The following is a 26,210-nucleotide window of genomic DNA, read 5'->3' on the forward strand; positions in this document are numbered from 1 at the left end:
GAAATTGTATCTCCTTTAGGTCCTGTTCGTGCCTGTTCCAGCAAGGTGCTGACGAGTGGTCCTACCTTGTTACGCTACATGGAGTTAAGCATGTTAGAAACGCAGCCAGCAAGTTTCAAGAGACACATCTGGGATAAATACCTAATGAAGTTAGAATAAATTACCATATCCAATGGTAAGAGGCACTTAGGATAGTCCCCAAAGGAAAACTACAACAACGCTTTAACTTGTTTTTTTAAATTAAAAAGCAAAAAACAAAAAAACAAACAAAAAAAACCACTATGCAAAGAATCCACACTTGAACAGCATGAGATGGAAAATGCAGCAAAAAATTAGCCAGGTGTGGCGGCTGTCCCTGTAGTCCCAGCTACTCCGGAGGCTGAGGCAGAGGAATCCCTTGAACCCGGGAGGCGGAGGTTGCAGTGAGCTGAGATCATGTCACTGTACTCCAGACTGGGTGACAGAGTGAGACACCGTTTAAAACAAATAATAAAAAATAAAAATAAAAAGGAAAATGCAGCAAAATGATGGTCCTTACCCCTATCTCTTTCCAGTCTTCCTCCTGGAGGCCCTGCTGAGAGAGAGGGGGGCAGTTTGGGATGAGATGTGCAGGGTTGCTCTAAGCCTGACTGCTCCAGAACCCAGCCACCTACTCGGGGACCCTTTTGCTCTTAGGGCGTGGCAGCCCCAGCCTTTCCCTGAGCTGTCCTTGGCTTGCCATTTTGAGAGTCAGAAGAGAAACGCTCCCTGATCACCCAGATGGTAGCCACGTCTCAGTCAGGCCAACAGGACCCCAGGAGCTAACACATAGGCCACAAGCTGTAGGTTAACCCCGACCTCCCTTTGTGCTCGGAGACCACAGGCTGTAATTCTCTGTGTGAAAATGTTGTGTAAACTTGGCAGTCATTAGCATATTCACCCACGGCCTCCTTGTCAAAATGATTGCAGTCCTTAGAGCCTTTCCGGGGAGCCTTCTTTACTAATCTCTGTGGTTCCCCTCTGAGCACTCCATAGAAAATGCTTTCTTCTTTGGTAATTCAGGTCAGATTTGCAGAAGCCAGATTCAGACAGGGCTTAAGTAATTTTCCACATTGGCTGCCTTTTGTGCTCAAATTTAGCTGAAAATTGCTTAATTCTGTGCTCCACTCTGACCGCATAGATGTAGCTGAAAATTCTTTCAATCATAAAAGCCCCAAGACCCCTCAACTTAATTCTACCCACCTGGGTATTAGTAGGGGTGCTACATACACAACTGCAAAGAGAGAAGGATCTACCTTCATAACCCAGAAAAGAGAGAGAATCATGATGATAGCAAGGTATAAAATGTATTTTGCCATCACAGGATTTAGTATGTGAAGCTAGTGTGATTTCATTAAAAAAGCCCCAAACTGAGAGACAGAAAACCTGGACTCAAGCCTTATTCTTATCACTTAAAAAGTAAATGGTTCTTAATCTTTACTTGCATCATAGGCTCCTTGGAAGATCTGCTGAATGCTTTTGAGCCTTAATCAAATACTCACAAAATCTGAGGCAGCATCGCACAGGGCCAGCCCTCAGGTACCAATCTCTCCCCAGTCCACCTCTACAGTCTTTTTCAATACCATCCCTACAGGGCCCGTTCATCCTGCATTAGGAGAGAAACCATCTATCAAGTTATACTTTTAATGTTCACAATGCTAACTGTCCCACATAGCCCTGAGAGGAAAAGCAGAAGAGTGTTGGGAAGTTTAATCAACTGGTAGTATAGCTCCGTCTCGTCCTCGGCTTTCATGAAATGCTAAAATTATCCCCAGCTCCTTACAGCGTTATTTGCAGTTCCATATGGTTTATATCCTAGCAATCTAGCAATTCATCAATCTGTTTACATACTGATGTTATACTTAGATTGATATTTAACTCTCCTCAGAATCATTGCCTTGCAAAAGATTTATAAATGACTGCTTTGCAGTAATAGAATAGATACTGCACTAAATGGAAAATAGTAATCATTTAGTTACAAATCATAGTCCCTTTCTTCTTATTTACACAGACGTAACCACATATTTACACACAAGCACGTAGAGCTGGCTGTGTCAGTGCCCCTGACATTGACAAGTATGTCAAATACTGACTGCTGATTTGTGAAACAGCAACTAAAATTCTGGATATAAACAGCCTCATGTAAAAATGCATATAAAGGAAATACACAGCTATCAATACACATATCAAAAGTGTGCATTTATCACTCCTTCTACTTGTTTAATTTCATAGTATATGTCACAGTGGTATTTGAAATCTGTCAGGAGACATCAACAATGCATGAAATAAACAGCCTTTTTTTCTAGTACTATAGAACCATTGAATCTTAAAGTTGGGATTTTAAAGGTTGTTTACTCTGGCTTCCTACCCAATGCAGGAATTGCCTTTTCTGTGACCTTGATAGGTGGTCATACAAGTCTCTGTTTGAACACTTGTGATGGGGATCTCATTTCTGCACAGATGTAAATATTAGAAAGATCTTCCTTACATCAAGCTATACCGTGTCTCTAGTAATTGTCGTAACGATACCAATCAAACTTGCCTTCCTTTTAAAAATGCTCCTTCTTTTATGTTTCCCATCTTAACTAATAGAACCACTAATCGACCACTTCAAAACCAGGACCCTACACAGCCTGCTTGTTTCCATTCAATGGATTACCAAACCCAAGTGAGTCTGTCTTTCTAAAACAGCCTCTTGGGCCTGCTGCCTTCTCTTTGTCCCAGGGATTTTATCGCCTCTTTCTTGAATTATCACATTAGCCAATAACTGATCACTCTGCCTCTAATCTCACCCTTTATGGTCCCTCACCCAAGATGAATCGAGACTTCACTGGGAAAGCCCTGCAGTGAAGCCCTATAACATTAGAGGATGAAGCCTTTCCCCTGTGATCAGGCTCTGGCTTACCTCCCCAAATGTAGGCATCAGTGTTCCTCCTAACACCCTTCTCATTGCCTGTTCCACGCCAGCCCCATGGAACAGTTATGGTGAGTTCCGGGAATGTGCAGTGGTTATTCGTACCCCATGTGTTTTCATGAATATTGTTAATTTGCCTGAAAGACTGTCTCCTTGGTCTATGTAGTGAAATGCCACTGATCCTTCATGGCTGTGCCCTACCATCCACTCTCTCCTGACCCCGTCTCTGTCTCACTGTACCTTCACCGAGCCTTCTGTCACCCTCAATCACAATAACTATGTTTTCAGTGGTGTTTGTTCAAATGTTCACCTCCCCACTAGAATGTAACCTCATGAAATTATCCACGTTTGGAGCCCTGGGGGAATAGCAAAGTATATGACTTGCCGGAAGTAGCATAGCTCAACCGCTCTCTACATGTTTGTTGCAGGAAGGAAGGAAGGGAGGGAAGAAAGGAAGGAAGGAAGGAGAGAAGAAAGGAAAGAGGGAAGGAAGGAAGGAAGGGAAGGAGGGAGGAAGGGAGGGAAAAGGGGAAGGAGTGAAGAGAGAGGAAGGAAGAGTGGAATAAGTTGGCTTCCCACACCACAGTCTTTAATGTTTACAGACAGCTAGTCCTACCCTGAATTTTGAAAACTGTCTTGAAATAGTATTTTTTCCTAACTGAACATTCTTCAATTATTCTTCATAAAATAGTTTTTACAGACATTTTACTCTCCTGATAGTTTACTTTACCTGGATGAGTTCTAGAGCTAAACAAAATATCCCACGTGTGTCTGACCAATGAAGTAACTATGTACTTGGCTGTACAGCTGTGACTAAATGCAGCTAAAGCAAGTTATTTGTTCTATTTGGTATATATTAAATCTAAACTCCACCTACCCAATATTTCTTTCTCATGACTTGCTTCCGTGTCATGATGTCTCATTCTAGGAATGTGCAGCACACATACCTCCCTCTCTAGAAACTTCGCTACCCACCATCCCCGCTGCCCACATGACCCTTGCTCCCCTGACCATAGCTGATTGGATGGTTTGTAGGCCTCTCAGCTCTTCCTGAGGCCTGGACCACCAGTTCCTCCTTCTAGACATTGAGCTAAGACCCATGGAGGATGCGGCTAGATGGCGGTGGGGCTATGTACAGCTGGGGCAGGCCTTTTGATTAATGTGCACACTAAGGAGTAAGCAGAGAGATTCAGTTAGCAGAAAGCAATGGGCTAATGGGACAGACACCCAGAGAAAGAGCAATAAGAGATCCTATAGGAAGAAAGAGAGGGAGAAGAGAGGTAGGCAGGAGGAAGGAGCAGGAGGAGGAAGGGAGCTGCCTCAGTCTCTGGTCTGGTTATGTGACGTCCACTTGGGCTTTGTTCCTGGGCGGGGATTGCAGGGGGCAGGGGTGCGATTCTAGATCCCTTCACTAACTATATGTATATGCTCTGCATATATCATTAAAACAGTAGGACCTAAGACCATTAGAAATGTATAGCACTGTGTACTGTGTTTTAGCTATACAGTCTCTAGTCTTAGCTGTTGCTGAGAATTTGTCTGAAGATAATGATGCCCTATCAGCATTGAAACTTATTCCTGTGCCTCACCACAGTACCTCCCCCCAGGACACACTCACACACACAAACACCGGAAACACACACAGCATTTTGTTTCTTTGAAACCAGGGAGACTTAACCAGGACTCTCAGCCTACTGATTTTTGTGTATCAAGAAGCAAGCATTACATTTCCTCCTATTAAATTTAACATTTTTGTATTTGTCCATCATGTCAATACTTCACAATTTCGAATTTCATTAAGTCTCTCTTCACAACTTTAGGCAACGTGTTCCCTGTATCTTTCAAGCTAGTGACCATGTGAAGAAAGAAAATGAGGGTTGGTACGGCCAGGTCTTCACGAACCCATGAGAGTTCCTTATTCTATCCCAGTCTCTTCTAAAAACTTACAGGTCATCTCTTTAATCATCTAAACCAAAATTTTGAAAACTAAGACATTTTCTCATTTCTAGTGCTCTGCACCTTTTCCATTCTCCATGATTCTCCGGACACTTGGATGTTGTCTCAACATATTACATTATTTCTTCCTTCCTCACGTTGGCTCAACCCTTTCTAGTCTGATCTGAAAATAATTTCTCTTTGTTGTTGTTGAAGAAAATTGAATTTACAAAGGATTATGGAAATTTTTTCTGCCGTGTTGGAGGCAACATTATCCCTACTCAACCCAGGCATGAGATTACCTCCCTCATGTTCTGGACTAAAATATTTTGTCCAGATCTCAGTTTCTTTCCCAAATTGTGGAAAGCTAGGACAACCTCTACACTGAGTCTATCATTTTGAAATATCAAAGCATAATTTCTCACTCATTTCTTTTCAGATTCATTTAGTCTAGCTATACACACACGAAAGACAACAAGCATAACAGCAGTGAGTATTTATTTTTTATTCGCCATATACAAGACACTAGATTAAATATCTCCATCATCTGATGTAATCCCCACAATAGTGTTCCGAATTTCTGTGTATTAATGTAATAATACATTAATATTAATATTATTAATGTAAGAATTTATTTATAATATATTAACTATCCACATTTTTCAGACAAAGAGCTACAACTTAGAGAGATGATGTGGCTTGCAAAGTGATATTCAGGTATCAGATGTTAGAGCAGAGATTTGAGTCTAGTCATGGTTTCCCTCCCCACTTACATCTATGTCAATGAAAGCAGCTAGAACTGATGCTAACTCTCTTAGCCACTGTGCTCACAAAAAGCTAGCTCTTGTCACTATCATTATCATTGTTATTAATCCCATTAAGGTCTCAGTGCTAGTCAGTAGTGATGATGAAACTTGAACCTTGGAGGATCTGATGCCTCTCAAAATGGATAGCAATAAACCCAAAGCCAACAATCTTGTAAATCAGCCATTGATAGACATAAATCCTCAAGTTATTCATGGACTTTATTCAAAGTTGTGTTTGTAAGTTAGTCATTTAGAACTCCAAACACATTTCCTCATTGAAATAATGTTTTACATAGGGCCAGCTCATACAAATAAAACTGAAATATTCTCGATGTATCATTAAAACAGTAGAACCCATGACGATTATAAATGCATAGTGCTGTGCTTTAGCCATACATTCTCTAGTCTTAGCTGTTCCTGAAAATTTGTCTAAAGGTAATGATGGCCCTATCGGCACTGAAACTCATTCATGTTGAGGTCTACATGTGAAAGGTCAGATGATTGTTTAGTGTAGTCATCTTTGAGAGCTCCTGCCCTCATGCAAGGGCTTGATACCAGGCAGGCAGTAAATGTTTCCTGGCTGAATGAAAACATGTAGTGGGGAGGGGGTAGAGAACACAGGCACCCAAGGGTGATAAGGCAGAATAGTGGGAGAGGTTCACTGAGACCCTTGCAAGTATAGCTGTAACTCCACCGTAACTCATGTTTTTGATGGATACAAGTAGAAAGCAACGAGAATTCGTGCTAAGCCTGAAATCTGCAGTGGGAGTTCATAATTACCTTAAAGTCCTGTGCACAGCTGGGATTCCAATACAACTATTTTAACTAAGAAACATACATTCCCTCCACAAACCAAGTTAGCCTAAAAGAGAGTTCATTCAAGTTGAATGACCCTGAAGAAGTTTGTTAGTAAACAGTTCACCCACAAGCTCTATATTCTCCCTTAGCTGTTATTAAGCTGAACAGCCTATCTTTAATTTAAAGAAGCATCCACCCAGGATACACAGGTGACCTACACTGGGAATTGCCAGAAGCCATGGAAACATTAACCACCTAGATAACGTTAGGCCCACTAAATTGATGGTTACCATCATGTACTTATGTTCTTCTCCAGGGGCTCAGAGAAATAGAGTTCATTTTAATTTCTACTCAAAAAATGTCCTTGGTGAAAATAATAACAGCATCTTGCTACCACTAGCCCACATTTAAATGACAGGCCCAGGCCTGACTGATGGCTGCCTCAGGGAATATTCCCTCTGCTCTTCCCAGGGGTCCCTTAAGTCTTTCAGTCTCTTGTTGTTCATCTGGAACTAAACCTAAAAACATCTCTTAAAACCAAACGTCTAAGATAAATGTATGTACATACGAAACACGTTACACAAATGTTTATAGCTGTATTTATAATCACCAAAAAATGGAAACAAATTCAATCTCATTCAACTGCAGAATGGTTACCCAAACTGTGGTACCTCCATGCAAGGGAATATTACTCAGCAGTAAAAAGGAATAAACTATTGAAACAGATAACAATGTGGGTGAATCTCAAATGCATTATGCAGAGTGAAAGAAATGAGACCTAAAAGGCTACATATTAAATGACTGCATTTGCAGAACATTCAGGAAAAGGCAAAACTATAGGAACAGAATATCCATCAGTGGTTACCAGGGCCTGGAGCAAGAAGAGTCTGACAACAAAAGGGCACAAGGTAATTTCGGGTGGCAAAGGACTATTCTATATGTTGATCTTGGGGGTGGTCACATAAGACTATGCGTTTCTCAAAAATCCTAGACCTGTACACTAAAAAGAGCAAATTTTAGTACACTTAAGTTATACCTCAAGAAACTGATCAAAAATAATTATAAGATAAATTTCTTTTTGTAAAAAGAAGAAAAAACACAAACGGCTAAGTGAGATTATACTATTCTTAACCCCTGAAAGTGTTCAGGTAGGTGTTTTTAGTTGAGAATGATTAAGTTGACAGCTAAGTGTGGATCAGGATTGGGTACCATCTGCCCAGCAGGGCCAGCTGATTGTCATTCTGAGAGATCACAGAGGCCCTCGTGGGAACAGCATTTCTAACTTGGTTTCTAGAACTTGTTGATGGCATAGTCTGGGATGGCAAAGGACGGGTAGGGTAAAAGCCAGAATTGGTGCCTATCGGTTGAAGTCCCTAGTGGTCCTCCTCCAGGGCAAAGGGCGGATGTCTGAACGACCTGTGGCCAGAAATATGAGGTGATCCACACGCAGTTTCCAAGTGCTCCACACAGCATTGTGCTGAATACTCCTAAGAACTTTTCGCTCTAGGAGCCACCATTCCTGTTGTGTAGGTGACTGAACTGAGGTGGAGGGGAGGTGACTTAGCCAGATCACAGTGAGGAAATGGACTGGAGGCTGGGCCACAGGGCTCCTGACTTCTCGCTTGTTTGCTTGTTTGTTTGTTGATGCTGGTGGTGGTGGTGGTGGTGTTCAAATGACATCGAAGTTCTTCATCCTTGATGTGAGTCCAACAAACTTTTGAAAAAGACCAGTTAGAAAAAGGTTTTCTCTCCCTGCAAAGATAAATGCAGGAGTGATTTATAAAAAAGAGACAAAACAAAGGTCAGGATTTTGTCCAGAATGGTCAGGCTATGGTGACAGGAAACCAAGCAGCAGGCTTACTAATACAACGGTGTATTTCAGAGAAGCATTTGGGTATGTTGACTACACAATTGAAAACACCTGGATATTTAGTTTTGAGATCAACTGTATGACATCGTCCATGTTGGTCAGGTATCCAGGAATGATTCATTGACACCCTCCCAAGTGAGACAGTGAAGACACGGGGAAGTTGAACACTCCCTGGGCAATTCAGCATCTCACAGAGTTCTGTTGTTGTATCTGAAATCACTAGACTCTCCCACACAAAAGAATGGGCAATAAATCAAACCTTTCATACATCTTCCTGGTACTGCAAAGCCCACTGTTACACTGCACAAGAAACATAGATTATGGAATGTTTTTCAGTTGGCATAGGAACAGCCTTGGAAATGTTGAGACCAGAAGGGTCAGAATGTTAGGAAGTTTGCAGCAGGAAAAATTCTTGCCATGACCATGGTAAGTTAAATATCCTGACTAGACTCTCTCCTCTCTTTCTGGCACGTGGCCTAGCTGAAAGAGCGCCCCGTGTGGTTCTGTAATAGTCACACAAAACAAAATGGACCGCACCCTCCCAAGGCACCCTTGCCCGCAGACCTTTCGAGGCCCTGAAGTGTCCATGTGGGAAACTGAGGCCCAGAAATATGGAGTGCAGGGTTAGTGAGCCTAGAAAGAACATGGGAGTGGGGATGGGACAAGTGTGTACACCATGATATATCACACCGAGTTCCCCTTCTTGGGCCCTGTATCCGAAAGACAGCAAGGAGTTCAAAGCTGGCTGAATCCCACCCTGCTGCTATTCCCTGCACTCTGATGATGGCAGTGACCCTACCCTGGCACGAACCTCAACCTCCCTTAGAACCCACTGGCAAGCGGCTCACCTCTTCAGGATGAAGTTAAGAGTATTTCAAATGTCTTTCTTCTCTTTCTCCTTGGGGGTCTGGGAGGCGGTAGGCCGGAAGGTAGGGGAGAGATGGGATAGAGAGGGGCACCAGTGAGGCAGCACAACAATGGATGAAAGAGAAGAAGCAAAAGCCCTCAAGCCCCAATCTCTTAGAGGACTCTAAACACAGTAATTATACGTCTCCATGCCACCTGCATCCAACCTTTCACAATCTCCTGCACCTCTCTTAGAGCAAACACAGCTTGTGAAAATCTGGATTTTCACAGAAGAGAAATTACGGGCTTATATTCCACTAGCAACGATGATACTTTGAAAGTAATCATAAATACCTTCATTAAATGGTCAGCTTTTTTTCTAGTACACTTGAAATATGACTTGATTTCTAAAAACGTGATTTTCCCATAGCTCTTTGAGACCACACCTATTGTGTAAAGTGAGTCATGCCTGCAATAAAGTCAAGGTTTCCAGAGAAGAACATTCTCCATTTCTTCCACCATTTACCCTCATACTTGGGATTAATGTAGAAGCAGTGAACATGAGAGCTAGGCTGAGCAGAGCAAAGACCTCTGCCTCAAGCCACAGTGGAACCGTTTTGAGCATTATTCTTTGCAAGATTTACAGGGTGACAATAAAGCTTTCTCTGGGCCAGAGTTGTCCTGTGCTAGCGTAGAAGGCAGCCTCCCAACTTACATGGAAAAGGGGGAGAGAGGAAAGAGAAAGTGAGATGGATGAGCTTCCTGATGACTTTATTTTCCATGGTTCTGGGTTTTATGGGGCCAAAGGGAATGAAGTGCATAAGCTATGAGTGAAATGAAGCAATCCAATTGCCTTTCTGACCGTATGTTTTTAATCCTGTCTCTCAAGAAGCAGCCAATTTAACCTTTGAGCATGCCTGTGCCCAATCTGAGTGTTACACTAAGAATCACTTGACTTGGCCCAAAGCTATTTACCGTGTTAAAATCATAGTGAATTCTGTAGAAATGATCAGCCAGGAATGGGCTTAGAATCATGGAAAGTGCTTCAACCATAATAGCCACTCATTCAATCAACCAATGTTTATTGAGCACCTACTGGGTGACATGTTCTACATGAGCCAGCAAGGTACCCACTATGAATATATCCTGGATCTTGGCCTTAAAGAGTCTACAATCAAGTCAGAAGACACATACATACCCACATGGCCCAGAACTATGTTAGTAAGAGTTAAAACAGGGGAATAAAGTGACATGAAGGTAAGGGCGGTCCTAGGGACCTGTACATGGGAATTGCTCTGGTTAGGGGAGGATATCCCCAGAGGATGGTGCTTGATAGAGTGCCGATAATGAGTAGAAAGCGATGCGGTGCCCTCACCATCCTGATGCAGCCACTCCAGTGACTCCAGAACCAGAAGTCCCTTCTTTAGGACATTTTTGCCTCTGAGGAATTCCCAACCCAAAAAGCAATGGATTTTCTCTCAGGAAGGCTGCCAATTTATTTTTCCATGAAAATATACACACACACATGCATGCACTTGCCCTTCTCGGTCTTGTCAGATTGATGGCAATTATTTCTTTTGTTCTATCTTCCCAGGTCAGGGAGGCATTCAGATCTAAATTCCAAAGGTGACTAGAGAGCAAATGTACCTCATTTTTGCGATGTCAAGCACTCTTGGGAAAGATTTAGGGTAGCAAATGAATAACAATTAACAATATTTTCCCATCTGATTGGTGGATCATATGGTGTTTGCTCTTTAGAATTAATTTAGCTTTCTAGTAAGGTTATCTTGCACACTTTCCAGGGTCCCCTGATATAAATAGACTAAGCAGTAAGAAGGAAATCAAAACAAGTGTGCATTTGTCTGGAACACAGTGACAACTATTTGGAGTGGAGAAAGACAGTAAACACAAGAAAACAACAATTAGCAGAAAGCTTTAGGACAGAGCTAGTACCTAGAGTATCTTCATCAGATCAACAGGTTAGTCACGAAGGACTATGCTAGAAATTCAGCTCCAAGCCAAGCAGAAGCTATACGTTGCAGTGAAAAGATGGGGTTGTCTCTCCTAATTTATTTTAAAAATCAGTTGAAGTTTAGCAATTTTTTTTGTAAAGAAATAAAAAAGAAGTGTCCTTACTGTTAGTAAATAATGAAAAATGGGTCCAGCTCCAAAGTCACCTAGAGCAAGTACTTGTCAATGGCAAGCTGGGGGGGAAGATGAAGATTTATCAGCCTGAATACCTTAGTTTTCTCCTTTTGGGGGCAGAGGTATGGAAATAAATCCTGTGGCAATCTTTACCTTCATTTTATCTGTAAATCTGAACAAACAATATGCCCTTCATGATTCTACTAAACTAAAGAAGAGATGCGTGAACAGAGTCCCTGTTTGCCCAGAACTCCCCCAGTTTTACAGCACTGGGAGTGCCAGGGGAAATCTCTCAGTCCTGGGCAAACCAGGATGGTTGGTCAGAAAGAGAGAATGAATTCCCAAATCCATTCCCACCAGAGAAATTCTGAAATAGAAAGGGTTTTTGTCTAGCTCAAAGCACCCTTCCTACCCACCTACTGACTCAGTGGTTCTGGCTCCTTCCTTAATACATGGTGAGTGGACTGTGCTGGGAAGGTTTAAAAAAAAAAAAAAGGAGAAATCCCTTCTTTTCCCTTCATAAGTTCTCCAATTGGTGCCTCTTTCCCATGGCCAACTCAGGTACTGACAGCAGATGAAGTTCTTGGTAAATGAGAATCTCATCCTCCTACAAACAAGTAAGCTGGACATTCCCAAGAGGCCATAAGATGGTTCTCCCTAAATCAGTGGTATCAGCACCACCCACTTGTTACATATGCAAATCATCAGGCCTTACCTCAGACCTACTGCACCAGGAGCCCTGGGGTGGGAGCCCGGCAAGCTATGTTTTAATAAATCCCCCAGGTGATTCTGAGGCGTGCTCTAGTTTGAGAACGGCTACTCTAGAGACTGATTTTGAAAGATCAGCTATCATAGGTATACCTGATGTACCTATTACAGGTACAAAGAATACACTCAGAATTTAGTATGTGTGTTTAAAGAATTTTTATTGCAGTTAGAACAACGGCTAAACATAGTTTTCTTACCTGATTTATACCTCATGAAGTAGCTAGCCTGTTTTACCATTAGGTTACACTCAGGTCCAGATTGACTGTTTTCTCATTCCCCAAATCTCCAAAAAAAAAAAAAAAAAAGGCTTAGAGGACAACTACAACCTGGATGGGGGTAAGCAATAGAACCACCACCATTTTAACTGGAAGGGATCTCCAGCAAACATTCATTCGTGGCACAACCATGCGCTGGGGTCAGAAATTGTCACCCCTAAGAATAAAAGCTTCAGTAGATTCTGAAGAATGTGGTTAGATGTCACCTTCTCTCCTCCTCTCCTCCTTTCCACACCCTCCCCTCACCACACCTATCTTTTCCTCCCCCGGGGAAAAAAAAAAAAAAAAAAAAAAAGCAGAAATTGGATCCTAGAAAAACTGCAGGCGCCTTTCCAATGCTGGCCCTGACAGGGAAGCAGCACCTCTCCATTAGGCCTATTGGTCTCTGCCCTCCTGGACAAGCCCACTTCAAGGTAGCCCAGCAGCCTAGCCTCCCGGCCTTTAGAAATGGTGATGGATTCATTTAGAATCAGGGGCTACCGAGCTGGGAGCTCAGGTGCTGCCGAAATGGCAGGTGGTTGGCGCTGACTTGACAGCAATTAAATGTACAAATCTTTGATTAGGCTCCCGGGAATGGAGTCATTAGCAACCCTGAACGGACCAGCTTGCTTTCCACTGCCTCATTAACTGCTCCGCTAATGTTACTTTAAAAAGCCAAGGGGATGAGGGAAAAAAAGAACACCTCTCCAACACAGAATGAGTGACAAAGCAGAAAGGGAGGGGAAGAGGCCAGGGTAAGCATTTCTAGCTGAACAAACAGGTCCCTGCTTTTTTCATGCTGTGGTCGCTGACATGAGTGTGCACATTTGCTGGACTGTGAAATAGCCCCATACCTGTCCGATTCATCTGCCAGGAAGGGGCTTTTTTTTTTTTTTTTTTTTTTTAAATCTGCCTTTTCAAACTCCTCAGTTGATTCACTTTTCCAGCCAAAGCCTCTGTTTTGGCTCAAAGTCCATATCTATCAGATCTAGAGTGGGGCTACTGCACAGCTCTCTACACCTTTCCAAAGAGTAGTCATTCTGGAGTCTGCATTCCACCCTTTGGGAGCCACAGAAGCTGTGTTAATACTCCACCTCTGTTGCCTGGTCCTGGCTCCCACTGTGATGTTCGTCTCCCAGGGATGGCATCCCCAGTTGATGTCTACCTGGCAGGTTTCCCCTGTATCATTGGAGAGCTAAGGTCTGGCTAAGCATAGCCATGCATGTTGAAACATCTTCCCAACAGGGAACTTTAAAACAAGTGGGAAATGTGTCGCACAACCTTAATGTAAAATCCTGTGTGATCGTTTATTTGATTAAACTGAATTCATTGCATAATTTATTATTTTTATTTTTCTCAATCTGCCAGTCACTGGATTAATATTTATACAGTATGCACCACATGTACTTATTGATCATCTATTATAAACTTCGTTACTTTGCTGTGGAAAAGCTACGGGTGAAGGACGGTCTCTACCTTTGAGTATAGAATCTACTAGAAAGAAGCATCCTGTGCATCTTCCCTCATTTTTTTCACTTATTTATTCAACAAACATTTGTCATGTGCCTGCTTAGTTTAAGCATTGTTCTTGTCAATACAAATACGAAGGACAACATAGTATAATAATTACAATTGCATACTATCTGATAAGCATTTTATATGTATTAATTCATTTAATTCTCGCAGCCACTCTGAAAGGTACTATTTTTATCTCCATTTTAAAGATAAGGGAACTGAAGCACGGAGAGGTTAAGTAACTTGCCTGCGGTCACACTATTGGTAAATAGCAGAGCTGAGATTTAAGCCTAGGCAGTCTGGCTGTTTAACCACTATGCTATGCTCCTTTGAGGTGCTTTTAGTTTAATGGGGAAGACAAACAGTAAAACCAACCATTTCAATACAACGTGATTAGCACATCTGGGTAAAGTATATAAAAAAATATGGTAGGGAGAAAAGGGAATTATTAAGTGTCCATGGAAAACAATTCATAGTTGAAATGATACTTGATCTGGGGTTTGAATCAAGAAGAAAACAAAGCCATAGCCTTCAAGAAGTTTTAATCTAATAAAACAGTTCACTAAATGCCCTTGCCACTGTTATGACATAAGTTTTGAAACAAAGATATCAAATAAATGGAAAATTCTGAAAAGGAAAATGTCACATCCAAGTTTTAGGGTGTTGGCAGGAAAGACTTTAATTAAGGAGGTGATATCTAAGGAAGCCTGTAGGGGCTGGTCAAAGTCAAGGATGGAGCCTTGGTAAAAGCAGAGAAGACGGGAGAAGAGAAAAGAAAAGGATTGGAGGAGGGAGAACAGAGAGAACAAAGAAAAAGGTGTTTTCAAGAAGGTGAGCATAAGGACATATGTTGGAAGAATGGTCTGAGCTGAAATATGAAGGACATTGAATGAGAGATTTTACCTAATTCTAGAAATGTATTGACGGTTTTAGGAGTAGGAGAATGAAATAAAAATGACTTACGAATACCAATGAAAGCAATAGAGAAATACAATCAAATAAATATAATGAAAAAGTACATTTTCAAGCTAAGAAATGTAAGGGGCTATTGTTACTCAGAATAACAACCTACTACAAAGAGTTTTTACGAAGCTCAAACACGGTAATAGGAGACATTTCTTTGCAAACCATAATGTGCCACACAAACGCCATTATTACTTTCAACAATATATTTATGTGACTTTTATAATTCAGTTGTCTTTTGTTCAAAGTCAGGATGCTCCGTAAGTTATCTGCATGTCTCCAAGGGCCATTAAAATGGGACAGGCCATCTCAAAGAAGCTTTTGATTTTGCAGTTGACAATATCGAGAGGCCTTTCTAAATGATGTACCAGAGGAATCAGAATGTGCATTCTCTTGAACTCCTGAGGAGGAGGCACTTCTAGAGTGGTGGGAGTTCTTCCTCTATAGCCACTACTGAGGGGGTGGGTCCCTAATGAGGGAGAGGAAATAATTATTGCTCTTGTGCCACCATCAGCAACAACAACCAAAAAAGATGGTTCTGCTGATTAAATTAAGGTAGCATGACAAATTTATTTCCTATGTTTTTAACTTTTTCATCCAACCAATTGACTTCTACTAGGCCACAGCCTGTTTCTTTTAATACTAAACTCTTGGTCTTTCATTCCACGCTTATTTTGTTCCACCAATATATTCCAGATGCTTGTTTGCTAAGTGACTTCCAGCCAGGTCTTCCTTCTGCCCTTTTTTTTTTTTTTTTTTTTTGAGATGGAGTCTCGCTCTGTTGCCTAGGTTGGAGTGTAGTGATGTGATGTTGGCTCACTGCAACCTCCACCTCCCACGTTCAAGTAATTCTCCTGCCTCAGCCTCCCAGGTAGCTGGGATTACAAGTACCCGCCACCACACCTGGCTAATTTTTGTATTTTTAGTAGAGATGGGGTTTTACCATATTGCCCAGGTTAGCCTCAAACTCCTGACCTCAGGTGATCCGCCCACCTCAGCCTCCCAAAGTGCTGGGATTATAGGTGTGAGCCACTGCGCCCAGCTCCTTCTGTCACTTCTATTTAGAGTTGAAAGCCCTGCCCTCAGCATTTCTGCACAATGTTCCCTCTTCCCTTGCTAATGCTACATGAAGCCCATGCTAGCCCCTATGTCACAGGGAAATGCCTGATTGCTATGGGAGCTCATCCAATGAAGTTAGGAACTTCCAAAACTTTAAGCTGATATATAACCCCAGGACAAGGAGAAAGAGACTTTTATTTTTTAACTTTTCTTTTCTTCTTTTTTTAGGGGCAGAGTTTTCCTGTCACTGAGGCTGCAGTGCAGTGGTACAATCATAGCTCACTGCAGCCTTAAATTCCTGGGCCCAAGTGATCCTCCCACCTCAGCCTCCTGAGTAGCTGGGACCACAGGTGCAGCCCCTATGCCCAGCTAATTAAAAAAAAAAAAAATTATGTAGAGATAGGGTCTCCCTGTGTTGCCTATGCTGGTCTCAAACTCCTGGCTTCAAGTGATCCTCCCTCCTGGATCTCCCAGAGCAGTGGGATTACAGGTGTGAGCCACTGCACCAGTCTAGAAAGAAACTTTTAAGGTTAAATATATTATTTTTCATGATTATGAATTGGAGGAAAAATAAAAATGGGGTCTCATCCATGAAATAATGATAAGACAGACATAATTTCTTTTGAGATAATTTCTTGTCCTTGAACCTTTTGGGGATAAACAAAAAGACAGAAGGACTACCATTAGCTTTCCTGAGCCTATTTTCCTGGCTGTTCCTTGAAACTACCATTTCACCAGCATTTCGAATCGCCTTGCATTCCTGGACTTTCTCTGTGCCTAAGTGGCAAAGCTCCAAGCCTGAGTGAAGACTACGACCTGCATTTCTCTTCTTATACGCAATTCATTAAATGAGGAAGGAGAAATATTGCCCAGCATTGAAGATGGGTGCTGCCATCAATTCATGGTCTTCCATCTTTCTCTTGTCCTTCCACAGTGCCCTTTGAGTAGAAACTGCAAATCGTCACAGCTCTCCAGAGAGGTCTTAATAATCTACTGTATCCCTCACTTATAGCACATGGCCTCCACTACCACATATTTTAAAAACTTGAGACTGTTACGTGCAAACTTTAAATTGGTGCACACCTGCAAAAGTTTTCATCCACTCATTTTTTGCCCAGAATTTAACAAAAAGATGGAAAAGATGGTGGGTTTTGCCTATTTGTTTTCTCCTATTTTATTCCAGACCAGCCTCTTTCCTTGTGAAGTTCTTGGTATTATATCCACCTATCTCTTTCTGAACTTCTTTTTCTTTTGGCTCTAAAACCTCTTCCACTTTGTAAGTTCTTTCCTATTAGATGGAAACTTTCTTCAATCTCTCCCACTAGAACAAAAAACATTAAGCATACCCGAGCTCTGTTTTTCCATTCCTTCCTCTGGCTACCTCCCTTTCTCTCTTTTCTCAACATAATAGCTGAAATAAAGAAAGGGTCAACACTGTCTGTCTCTGCTCCCTCACCTCACATTCCTTCCTCCCCACTCTCATCTCCTTTTCCTACATTTGCAAAATCAGTTGGCCCCTCTCTGGCCTACCTTGGTGGACCTACACATGTCATTTAAGATGGCGGATCTCTTCCCTCTCCTAACTCTCTATTCTCTTAGTCTCTTAGTTTCTGTCACACCTCACTCTATTATTTCTCCTTCAACCTCTCTGATCAGCTTTATTGGCTAATTTTCTTGGCTTTATTGGCTTTATTGGCTGATTTTCTTCTTATACTCCTTAAATGGTAGTGTTTCCCAGTGTTTCGTTTTTGATGTCTCTTTTCTCACACCGTGTTTTTTCCCTGGGCAATCTCATTCACTCACATGGTCCCATAATCATCAATGTGCTGGCAACACCCAAGTCTGCGTTTCCAGCTGGGATCTTCTTCCAAGTTTCAGTGTCATATATACAGAGGTCCACCTGGCTACCTACAGATTCCTCAAATTCAGTCTTTTTTTCTTTCTTTCTTTCTTTTTTTTTTTTTTTGAGACACGTTCTCACTCTGTCACCCAGGCTGGAGTGCAGTGGTGGGATCTTGGCTCACTGCAACCTCCACCTCCCAGGTTCAAGTGATTCTCTTGCCTCAGCCTCTCCAGTAGTTGAGACTACAGGTGCGCGCCACCACACCCAGCTAATTTTTGTATTTTTTGGTAGATATGGGGTGTCACCATGTTGGCCAGGCTGCTCTCAAACTCCTGACCTTAGGTGATCCACTTACCTCAGCCTCCCAAAGTGCTGGGATTATAGGCACGAGCCACCTACCCTGCCAAACTGAGTGTTACTGAATAATCTTTTCCTGTGTCTTTCCTGTAGATGCTTCTTTGACATGTCTCCTATACAAGTAAATGAGTCACTGCTCATCTAGTCACCTAGCTTAGAAACCCTGGGGATGTCCTCAGTTCTTTCTTCTCCATTACCAACTCCTATCACATTTACCACCTAAAGTTCTCAAATAAGCCCCTTTCTTTTAATCCCTGTGGCTGCTTCCCTGGGTTAGGCAGGCCATTATGACCTCTCCCCTGGACTACTGTAATATTGTTCACTGGACTTCTGGCCTCTAGTCTTATCCTCCCTCCCCAAATCTATTCACTGCACTGACCCTTGAAGGAAACTATCTGAATTTTAAATCTGGTCATTTCCATGTTTAGAACCCTTTAAAAATCCCCATTGGCTGATAGGATAAAAAATCAATGTGACCTCAGCTTCATTGCTCACCATTTGCCTTCCACTGCATTTCTGGTAACAGTGAACCACTGATGGTTGTCACCATCATTGCCATCATCATCATCATGACAAGTAAATACTCAGTGAGTGTTTACTACGTACCAGGTACTATGATCATCTCTTCATGGACATTGTATCGCATGGTCCTCACAATGCCCCATCTGGTAAGTACTGTCATGATTTTCATTTATACAAAGGGAAACTGAGTCAGAAAGAGGATAAGTAAATTGCCAAAACAGCTAAAAAGCGACCTGCATGTTGTTCTACCTTTTCAGCTGCAGATCCAACTATTCACCTCCTGTGGCCCCATTTTTGAGCACTAGTCCTCCCTTTGGCCTTCCAGCTTCCATACTCTTGCTTGTGCCACTTTGCCTGTCTTTCCCACCTTTGCAATTCCTACCAATGTGTCAAAGGCAGCTCAGACAGCACTTTTTATCTGCGGCCTTATCTCCCCTCCTACCCTCGGCCAGAAGTGACTTTCCAATGGTTCTTATCTACATAAACCATTTGGAAAGTAATTAAACACCAAACTAATTCTATAATGCCATAAAGCATTCTTCTTCACGGCCTGATCTCAAAATTAATTGTTTGCTGTTCAGGTTTGTGTAAAGTTGTGACTTTTCTCTCCAGGGAGAGTTGTAAGTACTTTGCAAGGTTTACACTTGTCTCCTGCAGTGCTCAATTAACAGGAGATGGTGGTTTTTTTCTTCTCTTTAAGCCCTTGGCTCTTCCCAGCCTTCTCATCACGATGATCTTTTTCAAATTCCAGGCTCAAAGAAGAGACTTCTTTTAATTCCTCCTCTCACCCTATCACCAAATCCATGGATCCTTTTCCCATGACTTCTGACAGATCTGTTTCTCTATCTGCAGCTTTCCAGCCCTAGGCCTGGCCTGCACAGCCCACTATTAGATCCAGTGCCACACAGACAGGATCAAACAGGAGCATCCAGATCAACTTCTATGTTCTCCATTTCTCCAAAAGCAGCTGTGTTAGCACTGTGGCCACTGGTTAAGCAAATCTCAAAAGTTCATGTTCCTTATGTACTTTTAGCAGCTCTATAAGGGGAGGAGCTGACAGACAACACACTTACAGAATGCCCACAACACTGAGAGAATCAGGAAAACCCCTTGAACACTATAATAGGTAAAGAAGAGCTGCCTTTCCTAAACCCTACTGCAAATTTTGAGCTGGAATCAAATCGCATGGAACAACTAATGCACCCCTGCAAGGTGTGATGAAACCAGCTTACTTGTGGTTTAATTTTCCATTCAATATCCTGCTCTGTTTTATGAGCCATATAACTTTGTGATGCAATTATGGCTAACGTACAGACTCAGGCAGGAGGCAGGAACCCGTGAGCTGGTTACAAAAGACGGTCGCATGGATGGATCACTGATATGGAAAAGTCAGGGGGCATGGACTCAGGTGGCAGAGGTAGGTGGAGAAGGGTTTTGGATGAAGACTTTGATGACAGAAACTGTAGCATTCGAAAATAAATGCTATAATACGAATAAATGAGTCCTGGCTGATATTTAAAAGTGACCAATAGAAGGGGTCATTTTCTCACCAAAGTTTCATATTATCTCTTCATGGCAACAGGACCACAGATATCACAGATCACCCTGTTACCTCCTTTACAGGTGATCTCTTTTCTTAGTGTCACTGGCAGGAAAGATTTGACAGAAGCCAAATAGTTAAATAATAATTTTACTGAGCGTTCTTCAGGGGCCAAGTGCTATTTGAAGTGCTTTATAATATGAACTCATTTAAGCCTCTTGATAACCCCATGATACGGCTGTTATTATCTTCCCCATACAAATAAAGAAACTGAGGCTGAAAGGGTTTAAGTCTCTAGCTAAAGGCCACACAGCAACAAAACAGCAGTGGCTGGATTTGGACTCTGGCAGCCAGACGCCAAACCCCCTAGCATCCTCCTCTGGTGTCTGACCATGTCTTTGCATAGTGCCTTCTAGGTTCCAAGCACTGTTGTAAGTGGGGTTTTGTTTTGTTTTGTTTGTTTGTTTGTTTGTTTGTTTTGAGATGGAGTTTCGCTCTTTTTGCCCAGGCTGGAGTGCCATGGTGAGATCTCAGCTCACTGCAACCTCCACTTCCTGGATTCAAGTGATTCTCCTGCCTCAGCCTCCCGAGTAGCTGGGATTACAGGCACCCGCCGCCACCTCATTCGGCTAATTTTGTATTTTTAGTAGAGACAGGATTTTGCCATGTTGGCCAGGCTGGTCTGGCACTCCTGACTTCAGGTAATCTGCCTGCCTTGGTCTCCCAAAGTGCTAGGATTACAGGCGTGAGCCACTGTGCCCGGCCTTGTAAGTGTTTTATATATACTAAATCCTCACTACCTCACTTATTCTATGGAATAAGAACTATTATGGTCTTCATAGCTGGATGAGGAAACTGAGGCACAGAGCAATTATGAGACTTACCCAAGGACACCTTCCAGGTGAGAAGCAGGGACTGGATGGAAAGGCAGATGCTCTGGTCCCAAGGCCATGCTCTCAAGCATTGGTGGTAGTACTCACTGGGGAGGAGAGGCATAAGAAGGGCCACCTCCCTGAGTTGCACAGAGATAGTGGGTGTAAGGCATTAGCACTGAGTGTGGAATGGGGGTGTCCCGCCCAACACATGTCCGCAGACCCCTTGGTTCTCTCTCTCCTTCATTTCTGATACAAGGCATCCAGGCCCTCTGCTCTGGTCACAGTCCTTCTCAGAGCAGACCAGGTGGCCGCACTCTGGCTCCCTGGGGCCAGCTTTTTGTCCCCCATGCTTCATGCAAGCTGAGCTATTATCGCATGGCTACAAGACGTGGTTTTGCTAGAAAGGGACTCAGCGGGGCTGAAGTCCTTGTGTGTTCTAATCCCTTCCGCGGCACTTTGTCTGCAGGGGTCGAGCGATCGGCCTGGCTTGTTCTCGTGCCTGTCCAGATGCCTTTCACATTGTCTGTTTGTTAACCTGCATTTTTGGCTTTGCACCTCAGATTCTGTTTACTTGTCTGTCTGCTTGTTCTCAGTTAATAAATCGGAATTGATTTGGCGACTTCACAAACAAGTGAGTCTCAATCTTGTTTAAAAATAGGGATGGGAGGGTGAAGTGGAGGTAGATCAGAGGGTTGGGGCTGGGTCAGGGGACTGTTAGGCCCCTGTTTCTGAAGATTTCCCAGTGAAGCTTACGTAAAAGAGAGACTTGTGGGGAGGGTGAACAACATTTGGGCTGAAAGCTCAAAGTCCTGTTCCCCTGTTCTTGGGACAAACATTGCAGAATTTCCAAATGACAACTCTAAATGGTTTGCATTTGATATGAGAAACAAGAATGGCTGGCATAGCTCTGTCAACAGGCAAAAGATGGGGAACGTGAAGCTTTCAGATTCTGCTGTGCAATATAAATGTAGCCAGGGAAAGAATGGAGGAAGTCAAGTTCAGGGTATAAAGCATAGCCTCTGTAGTTTTGTTGCCCGGGTTCCTGCCCCAGCACTGTAACTAACTAGACATGTGGCCGTGAGCAAGAAATGAACATCTCTGCGCTCAGCATCCTCCAAAATAGGACAGTGGAAATTATGCCCTCCCCACGGGGAGATGGTGAGCATCACTTAGTTATCATTTGTAAAGCACAAGGCGTAACGTCTGCTGTGTAGTAAACTCTCAATAAGGATTAGTGATCACTGTTCCCAGTGAATAACACAATGGGAACCTGAGCTAGGACAGGTGGTTGCAGAAAGGAATTGCTGCAAGGCTGTGAAGAGAATATAAGCTGCGCTTGCTTGTTCTGTGCCTCTGCCGATGCTGTTCATATTGCCAGTTTGTTAACCTGCCTTTACCTGTTAACCTGTAAAAATAGGCTATGATTCTAGGAGGGCTGTAATACTACTCTTAACCTTTTGTGAACATCTAAATGTTTTCGTAATAAGATGTCTTTAAAATGCCAGGAGTTTGTGATGGATTGTTTTTGTTTGAAATATATTATCCTCTTTCTAGAAACTTAAAAAAAAATTTGTAATAAGGTTAATAAACTAGAAATAGAAAGGGGAAAGTAGGGTCCAGAGGGAAGAGCAAACAGCTAACACTGCCTTACGAAAACACTTTAGAGCCAAACAAACCTGGGCCCACATCCCAGCTGTACCACCCAGAGGTTTGGTGTCTTTGGGGAATGTACTAATTCTCCTGTTATTTGTTTGTTCTGCTCATAAAGCAGACTGATGGTCCCTGCTGCTGGGATTGCAGTGAGCTCTAAATGATATGCCATAGGTCATCCCTCAGCCAGCCACACAGTGGGCCCTCAACCAGCGTGACATCTTTCTTTCCTGCAATAGTGGAGTATAGGAGATAGGGAGGAAATGGGGTGTGGAGGGGGAGGAAAAGAAAGGCAGACAACGTGAGTTTTGCAAACTTGATGAGAGATTGGTTTTGTGCGCTTTGTTGGAATGAACTCAAAGCAAAACTGTGCAGCAGGTGTAAGTAGAGTGGAAGTATAAGGAGGTATAAGTAGAGTTTGTTCCTTTTCCTTCCTGGTCAATGGCCTCTCCCACGGGGTCCTCAGAGGACAGAGTGTGACTCATTTGTTCATACAATAAACAAATAGAATGACTTGAAATATAATGACTTCTAAGAAAATTTGCATTTTCACTATGCATAAAAGCCATAAACAAAAGAACAATGTACCAGTAGATGCATTTCAGCAGGCACTGTAGAGGGGAGATTTTGTTTTTATTTCTTCAGGGGAAAGCGGGCAGAGCAAAGGAAGGGCCTTGCTTGTCCTTGAGCCATTGGCTGGGTGAGTGAAGGGGGAAATGTGAAGCTCAAATTCAGCGCCACTCACTTTTAGGTGCAGACTCTGGTGGGCAGTGGGGGATCCTGAATGGTCGCGGCCCAGCAAGAAGTGGAGAAGGAGCTTCAACCAAACGGAATGAGGCAGGATGCTTGCACAGGTCTTGAGGCACCCGTGAGGACAGGGAGGAAGAGGGAAAAGGTCTCAATGTGCCAGGTAACACAGAAGCTTCAACCGACATTATCTCACTGAGCAACAGCAACATAAGGAAGACAAGGCTGTGTGGGGCCACCCAATGCACCCATCACACAGCTCACAACTGGCAGAGCCAGGATCTGAACCCAAACAGCCTGATGCCAAACAGCCCCCAAAGATTGCACACCAGGCAACTAAGAGGAGAACCAGGAGTGTCCATATGTCCCCACAACGACCATCTCGACCCAACCAAGCCACAGTCACTGGCGTGTGTGTCCCACGTGGGCACCTCACGAATGCAGCCCACGTGCTGGCCCTGTGCTCCACCTGCCCCCTGCTGCATCCAGAAAAGGGAGAGGGCCAGGTCCAGGGCTGTCATCCACTATCATTCTGCCATCCTTCATTCCATTTCAAACAATTGGCCTTGGCTGCTCCCACAGACCAGTCTCCCTGGGAGGCCATGTTCTGGAAGACTGTAGCCTGGTCTTTCCAGCTGTCTGCAGGAAGGCCTGCGTTTCACACCCTTCCTCCCCGTTCTCTCCTCCTCCCACCTCACCTGCTGTGCCTGCTGGTCCATTTTCTATTCCCTCCCCAGAGCTTAGTTTCGCTCTCTAGGTAAATACACAGAAGGCTCCCTCTTCCAGGCATTAGTGGCCACCGCTCCTGGGTTACTGTGGATGACGTTGATGATAAGGATTAAGGTGCACACAGTCTAAGCAACCCAACCAAGACCTTGGAAAACGCTCCAATGACCAACTCTTTCTTTTTGGAACTCTTGGTGGGGCTTTGGGATAAATATTCCACCATCTTTTATCATGGGATATGGATAATCTGAATCAAAAAACGAGACAGGGAAGAGTGACTTCTCCATCTTAGAGCTCTGCGGCCTGAAGTGGGAAAGCCGGAGAGGAGAAGGGAAAAGGCATTGAGGGGAGACGAAGGGCCAACCCACCTGGAGACAGGTTAGGAAACAGAAATACCACCTAAGCTGTCTGTTTCTCCCCATGGGAAGGGGCAGCAGCAGCAGCAGCAGGAGTTTGGGAGCCTCCAGCCTCACCAGAAGACGGTGGCCTCTGGGACCACACCTGAGTTTTGCTAATAGGGTGACTCCTGGTGGGACCCTAGATAGTTTCAGGATGGAGGCTGGCCAGGTTAAGATCAAACATGTGAGGCTCGGGGCTTCAAGCCATTTGTTATTTACCCAGCCTCCCAGGACAGGCACTGGAGATTGAGTTCAGACACATGGTCAATGATTCAATCATCCCTACACAGTGAAACCCCAATTAAAACTCTGGACCCTGAGGCTTGGGTGCCCTTCCTTGGTGGTGAACACATCAGTGTGCCAGGAGGGTGACACATTCGGATTGCATGGAGACTGGGCACAGAAGTTCTGCGTTTGGGACCATCCCAGGCCTTGCCCTAGTATCTTCTTTTGGGTGCTCCTGATTTGCGTCCTTTATAATTAAACTGTAATTTTAAGTATAGCACTTTCCTGAGTTCTACAAGTTATTCTATCAAACTATTGAGCCTGAGGGGGTTGTAGGAACTCCTGAATTTGTAGCCAGTTGGTCAGAAATACGGAGGCCCAAGGGGCCCTAGAATTTGTGGCTGAGATACTAGTGCTGAGGAGTGAATTGATTACTAAACAATCAAATTCATTTGGTGTCTTTAAGATGGAGATAATTTCACATAGTTCAGATACCGCCTAATTATTTTGTTGTTAAGAAAAGTGAGTTGGCTTGGCCCTTTGCAATTTGATCGGTTGCTTGGCAATCAACTCGCCAATAGTCTTTGCCTCCTCATTTTTCTTTCTGATTTTAATTGTGGCATTGGAATAAAAGGATAGTCTACCCATCTGCTGCCTTAGGTTTTGAAGCTTAATTTAAAAAGTCAATCCTTAGCCTATTTTTTAAATTCCCAGACTAAAGGAATCCAACTATAATTTCACAGCCCTTTTATTTCTTTCCTTTCACCCACATCCCTCAATCTCCTCAGTATCCTTTTCATCTCTTTAAAAGAGATGAAAACAAAACTAAACGTAATAAAGATTTAGGCAATGCTAACAATACAAGAAATTCTATTGACTCCTATTAATCATGTTCTAACTCAACCTAATTGTACATATTTTGCTTGTTCATATTCAGCAGTGCTTGTGTTCCAGTATGAACCCTTACATCTTTGCATGTCACACTTGCTTGGATTTCCACCTCCTTTCTCCCAATCTCTCCCTTTCCCCAGTATCCCTATATCTTTGTATAATTTGTTTTACCCATAAAGGTGATAGGTGCACCAAAATCTCAGAAATCACCAGTAAAGAACCTATTCATGTAACCAAATATCACATGTTCCCCAAAAATCTATTGAAATAAAAAATAATTTTAAAAAAATAATAAAATTAAATTAAATTAATTATTTTATTTTACTTTATTATTTTATTTTATTTTGTGAGAAGGAGTCTCAAAAATTATTGCCCAGGCTGGAGTGCAGTGGTACAATCTCAGCTCACTGCAGCCTCTGTCTCCTGGGTTCAAGTGATTCTCCTGCCTCAGCCTCCCAAGTAGCTGGGACCACAGGCTGTGCCACCATACCCAGCTAATTTTTGTATTTTGTATTTTTAGTATTGATGGGGTTTTACCACGTTGG

The 26,210-nt window shown here is 43.0% G+C and overlaps 1 long non-coding RNA gene across 1 annotated transcript in view; it reads right to left on the reverse strand.

Annotated features, from left to right (window-relative positions):
* Nucleotides 1-451: 451 nt before the first annotated feature.
* The window catches only part of LOC108582859, a 127,971-nt gene continuing 102,212 nt past the window's right edge, over nt 452-26,210 (reverse strand). Inside the window, exon 3 of the long non-coding RNA XR_002518317.2 lies at nt 452-8,223. This is a non-coding gene — a long non-coding RNA (uncharacterized LOC108582859). The remainder of the gene's footprint in view (nt 8,224-26,210) is intronic.

The sequence above is a fragment of the Papio anubis genome, chromosome 15 (assembly GCF_008728515.1).
Source record: "Papio anubis isolate 15944 chromosome 15, Panubis1.0, whole genome shotgun sequence".
NCBI lineage: Eukaryota > Metazoa > Chordata > Mammalia > Primates > Cercopithecidae > Papio > Papio anubis.